The sequence below is a fragment of the Aethalodelphis obliquidens genome, unplaced genomic scaffold (assembly GCF_003676395.1).
Source record: "Aethalodelphis obliquidens isolate GAN/ISIS:26980383/991018 unplaced genomic scaffold, ASM367639v1 scaffold131, whole genome shotgun sequence".
Taxonomy (NCBI): Eukaryota; Metazoa; Chordata; class Mammalia; order Artiodactyla; family Delphinidae; genus Aethalodelphis; species Aethalodelphis obliquidens.
Window position 1 is genome coordinate 1,142,705 of NW_020838075.1, and position 6,305 is coordinate 1,149,009.

A 6,305-nucleotide genomic window follows, 5' to 3' on the forward strand; every position below is an offset into this window, starting at 1 on the left:
CCTTCAGGAATCTGAGGTCATAGCTGGGAAAAGAGACAGCTAATTCCAAAATGTTTCTCCAGAGATATAGCCAGTTCCAAACTAACTCTAGTCTTGATCATAATTCCTTTATTTTTTTATTTTTTATTTTTTTCATAACTCCTTTAGAGTTATTGTTTTCATAGTCTTTTTTCTTTTATCAGTCTTTATAGTGCTTCCTCTTTTTTGCTTTCAAATCAGCATTTAACAAAGCCTTTATTGGCCCTGCTGACCTATGTAGCAACAATCTTCCCTTTGCTGCAGTGAGAGAAGTAGTCTGCATTTATTTTACTTTCCTCAATTCTCATCTTTCCCCATGGGGACCCAGCGTGCAGTGGTTGCAAACAGCAGCCTCCTCAGTAGTGTGTGCAGCCTGTTGCCTGAATGGGTTGCCCTAAGGGACCTTGGAGACAGCCCTTTCCAGTGGACATTCATGACTGGCATGCTGCCCCCAATCTAGGCTCCAGACAGGTGTGTGCGGCGTCTTTGGAAAGCCCCAGGGCACAGTGGCCAGGGTCCACATTGGCCAAATCATAATGTCCATCCACACCAAGCTACAGAACAAGGAACATGTGCTTGAGGCCCTCTGCAGGGCCGAGTTCAAGTTCCCTGGCCGCCAGAAGAGCTACATCTCCAAGAAGTGGGGATTTACTAAGTTTAATGGGGATGAATTTGAAAACATGGTGGCAAAAAAGTGGCTCATCCCGGATGGCTGTGGGGTCAGATGCATCCCTAATTGTTGCCCCTGGACAAATGGTGGGCCCTGCACTCTTTAGAGTTTTGGCGCTGTCCCCTTCTTACTCATGCCCACCAATAAATCCTACTTTCCTGTCAGAAAACAAATTCTCATCTTTCTTTGACTTCTGCAGTCCCACTTCTTCTCGCCACTTAATTTACACTGTCTTCCAATGGTCCTCAGAGGCCTTTCCTTAGTCTTCTCTATGGCACCTGCCACCACTCATGGTGCTCCCTCAGTCTCAGAGCACTGTTGGATACCGTCCAGTCTGCTCAGTCTCTCCCTTTGTCCCCACCACCTCTTCCCCCCTGCCCCCCCCACTTGCCTCTCCCATGAACCTCTAACAGACTCTTCCTCAACACCCTCCTCACATTCCCAAGATAAGGTGAGTCAAACTTTGAAGTGAAAAGAAAGTTTTATTTGGACATCATCTGCATTTCTTTTTTTTTTTAACATCTTTATTGGAGTATAATTGCTTTACAGTGGTGTGTTAGTTTCTGCTTTACAGCAAAGTGAATCAGCTATACATATACATATATCCCCATATCTCCTCCCTCTTGCATCTCCCTCCCACCCTCCCTATCCCACCCCTCTAGGTGGTCACAAAGCACCGAGCTGATCTCCCTGTGCTATGCAGCTGCTTCCCACTAGCTATTTTACATTTGGTAGTGTATATATGTCCGTGCCACTCTCTCACTTCGTTCCAGCTTACCCTTCCCCCTCCCCGTGTCTTCAAGTCCATTCTCTACGTCTGTGTCTTTTATTCCTGTCCTGCCCCTAGGTTCTTCAGAACCATTTTTTTTTTAAGATTCCATATATATATGTTAGCATACAGTATTTGTTTTTCTCTTTCTGACTTCACTCTGTCTAGGTCCACCCACCTCACTACAAATAACTCAATTTCGTTTCTTTTTATGAGCCCCACTCTTGCCAACACCTTGATTGCAGCCTTGTAGGCACCCTGAAATAGATGACCCAGCTTATGCTGTGCTTGGATTGCTGACCCACAGAAACTGTGAGATGCTGTGAGATCCTCTTGTTTGGGGTAATTTGTTATGCAGTAATAGATAATATATTCTGATGTATGGAAATGCCAACTGCCCAATAACTGGAGGCCTGGGGGCCCATGGCAAATTATAGACTCCTTTGCCAAGTGTTAAAAACACCACTGATCCAACTGGTCGGTGATTTCTTGCAGCCCCACTTGCTGGGAGAAGAAGGAACCCCAGGTTCTAATTAGCTTATTATTCAGGCTACCCAGCATGAGCTCCCAGTGTTATTTTCAGACAGTTCTGCTTCTTGCATCATAAAGATAATAGAATAACAATAGAGTGAGTTAATAAGGTTAGGACAGTGGGTTATAGACCCTCTTATGTAGGGATGTGTTTTTCTATTGAAATCTCACTATGAGGAGAAAGAGTTATTGAAGGTACTAAATAAACTTAAGAGAAAGGAGTTTCCAAGAAAATGTCAGTATCTTAACTAAGAAGTAATTTTGTGACCTCAAAGGGCAGGAAACAGGAAGCTGTAGGTAGCTGTGGTAGAAGTGAAGGCTGATTTCTAGCCAAATAAATTTCAAGAGAAAAAACCAAAAAGGATCAGTAAGTTAGGAGACATAGCAACCAAAATCAGTGAGTACATCTCTTTGAATCCTGGTTTAAACACCTCAGTTTTTAAGAAAAAAATATAATTAGGGAAGTGTGAACATGCACTGGATATTTGATGATGTTAAGAATTGTTATTTTTATTTACTTATTTATTTTTTTTACGGTACGCAGGCCTCTCACTGTTGTGGCCTCTCCTGTTGCGGAGCACAGGCTCCGGACGCACAGGATCAGCAGCCATGGCTCACGGGCCCAGCCGCTCCACGGCATGTGGGATCTTCCCGGACCAGGGCACGAACCCGTGTCCCCTGAGTCGGCAGGTGGACTCTCAACCACTGCGCCACCAGGGAAGCCCAAGAATTGTTATTTTTAGAAATGATATTGTAATTATGAAATTTATAAAATTAATTTTAGGGATACATTAAAAATATTACAGATGGGGCTTCCCTGGTGGCTCAGTGGTTGAGAGTCCGCCTGCTGATGCAGGGGACATGGGTTCGTGCCTCGGTCCAGGAAGATCCCTCGTGCCGCGGAGCGGCTAGGCCCGTGAGCCATGGCCACTGAGCCTGCGCGTCCGGAGCCTGTGCTCCGCAACGGGAGAGGCCACAACAGTGAGAGGCCCGCGTACAGCAAAAAAAAAACAAAAAAAAAAAAAAAAAATTACAGATGAAATGATATATCTATAATTTTGTTTAAAATATCCAGCATGTACTGGGGGAGAACTAGGCGGGAATATAAATGATGCAAGGTTGATTCCAGCTATATGACATATGGAAAAGGCAAAACTACAGAGACAAGAAAACCTAGTGGTAACTGGTGGGGTGGGGTGGGGTGGGGTAGGGAGATAAATAGGCAGAACACAGAGGATTTTTAGGGCAATGAAAATGCTTTGTATGCTATAATAATAATGAATATATGTCATACATTTGTTCAAACCATAGTATGTACAACTCCAAGAGTGAACACTAAGGAGAACTATGGACTTCATGATTATGATGTGTCAATGTAGGTTCATCCTTGGTAAAAAATGTACCATTCTGGTGAGTGGTGTTGATAATGGGGGAGACTGTGTAAGTGTGGGGCGGAGGGTATATGGAAAATCTCTGTACCTTCCTCTCAATTTTGTTGAAAATCTAAAACTTTTCTAAAACAAAATCTTTTAAAAAATTTTAAAAATACACATACAAAGCAAAAAAACCCAAAAAACCAAAATAAAACCTGTTCAGTAGAAGGACTCAATAGCAGAATTGAGCGGGCAGAAGAAAGAATTTAAAGATAGTTCAATAGAGTTTATCTGGTATGAAGAATTGGAAGAAATAAGAATAAAAAAATATGAACAGAGCCTCAGATACTGTGGGACAACATTAGTACCAACATATGCATAATAGGAGTCTCAGCAAAGGAGGAAAGAGAAAAAGCAGAAAAAATAAAGAAATAAAGGCTTAAAACTTCCCACATTTGATGAGAAACTTGAATCTATACACTCAAGAGATGTAAGATGATCCACACACACCAAGACACATTATGGTCAAAAGATTGTGAACAAAAGAAAGGAGAAAAATTTGCAAGCAGTAGGAGAAAAAGCTCATTACATATTAAACACACACCCACACACAATAAGAATAACAGCTAACTTCTCATCAGAAACAATAGAGGCCAGAAAGCATTGATACATTCAAAATGAAAAGCAAAATAAAGCTAAACAAAAACACAGAAACCACCAAATTACCTGTTAACAAAGAATCCTGTATCTAGCAAAACTATGATTTGAAACTGAAGACAAAAACATTCCCAAAGACACTGAGAGGATTTATTGCTAGCAGATCTGTTTTACAAGAAATACTATAGTTAAGTTCTTTAGGCTGAGAAGAAATGACACCAGACAATAACCCCAATCCGCATGAAAAAAAGAGCACCAGGAAAGGTAATATGAACATAATTATGAAAAACATTATAAATGTATTTTTATCTTATCTGACTTAAATTATATAAAGCAATAATAAATTTATTGCATTGGGCTTCCAGCATTTTCAGATGTAATATATATTCATGTGAATAATTGGACAAAGGATGGAGGAGGGAATGGAACTCTTTTGGAGTAAGGAAATGACAAAAATGGTAATTTGAATCCACAAGAGGAAGAGTACTGGAAATGCTAAGTACAGGGTTTAAAATGAAAGGCTCAAGTATGTTTTTTCTCTTTTCTCAACTTCTTTAAAAGAAAATTATATAAATCAGTATGATGCTATGTTATAAATATAGCTTTGTAATATATGTAGATGTAATATATATGACAATAATAACACGAAGGAGAGGAGTTATAACAAAACTATATCAGAGCAACGTTTCTGTGCTTACTGGAATTAAATTAGTATTTATCCAAAGTATACTGTGATAAGGTAGAGATTGTAATTCCGAAAGAAACCACTATAGTTCAGAATTACACTTAGAAATGAACAAAATAATTTATATGGCTCCTAGCAAAATATCTACTTAATAAAAGACAATAAGGAAGGAACAGAGGAACAAAAAGACGTGAGATACATAAAAAAATGAAAAAAAAGGTAAACAAATCCACTCAGATAAAAAATAATATTAAATGTGAATGGATTAAACATACTTAGTTTTCTGTGCTATATAATAAGTGACCACAAACCTAGCCCCCAAATCAACGCACATTTATTATCTCACAGTTTCTGTGGGTCAGGACTCCAAGTATGCCTCAGCTGGGTTCTCTGCAAGGCTGTATTAAGGTGTCAGTTGTGTTCTTAACTGGAGGATTGACTGTATGATCCACTTCCACACTCACTAAGGACGTCAGTAGAATTCAGTTCCCTGTGGTTATAAGACTGAGGGACTTGACTTCTTGCTGGTTGTTGGCTGGAGGTTGCCCTCAGCTCCTAGTAGCCACCCTGAGCTCCTTGTCACATGGGAGCCTCAACATGGCTGCTGCTTCAAAGCCAGCACAGGAGAGTGTCTCAACAAAGTCTACTAGCAAAACAGACTCTGTAGCAATGTGATCATAGGCATGACATCCCATCACTTTTGCCATATTCTCTCCGTTAGAAATAAGTCAAAGGTCCCAGAGACAGTCGAGGGGAGGGTTATAATAAAAGGGCGTAAATATTAGAAGATGAGGATCGTTAAGGGTGATCTTAGAGTTTGTCTGCCACAGAGAGAACTTCTTTAACCTGATAAAGAGCATTTATGAAAAAACCTAACATCTTAATGGTGAAAGAATGAATGCTTTCCCCCAAGATTGAGAACAGGGTATGTCTGCTGCCACCATTTCTATAAGCATTGTACTAGAGGTTATAGCTAGTGCAATTAGAAGAAAAAAAAAAAAAAAGACATCTACATTGGAAAGGAAGAAATAACGCTATCTTTATTTGAAAATAATGTGATCCTGCATTTTGAAAACCCTCAGGTACTCTCCCAAACACACAGATTACTGGAATGAATAAATTAATTCAGCCAGATAATACAGTACAAGATTGTGGCAGATAGATTCTAAGGTAACCCCTATAGTCCCTGCCTCCTGGTGCTCATTCATTTGTGTGATAACTTACACTTGAGGCTCTTGACCAATGGACTATGGCTAGGGTTATGGGATATCACTTATGTGATTACATTACATAGGATTGTCACTTCTATCTTAGAAAGAGGCTTTCTTTAGTGGCTTTGATGAAGCAAGCAGCCATGTTGGGAGGAACATGGAAAGTAACTGAGGTCTGCTTCTTGGAGCTGGGGTGGCCTCTGGTCAGCAATCAGCAACAAGCTGAAGCCCTTCTTCCTATAGCCACATGGAATTGAATTCTGCCAACAGTTTGGGAGCTTGAAAGCAGATCCTTCTCTTGTCAAGTCTTGAGATGGCCAATACCTTGATTGCAGGCTTGTGAGACACTAAGCAGAGGACCCACTAATCTGTGCCCAGATTCCTGCCCCAC

At 40.5% G+C, this 6,305-nt stretch overlaps 1 pseudogene; it reads left to right on the forward strand.

Annotated features, from left to right (window-relative positions):
• Window positions 1-276: 276 nt before the first annotated feature.
• LOC113616189 (uncharacterized) lies at window positions 277-434 on the forward strand (annotated as a pseudogene).
• Window positions 435-6,305: the final 5,871 nt, after the last annotated feature.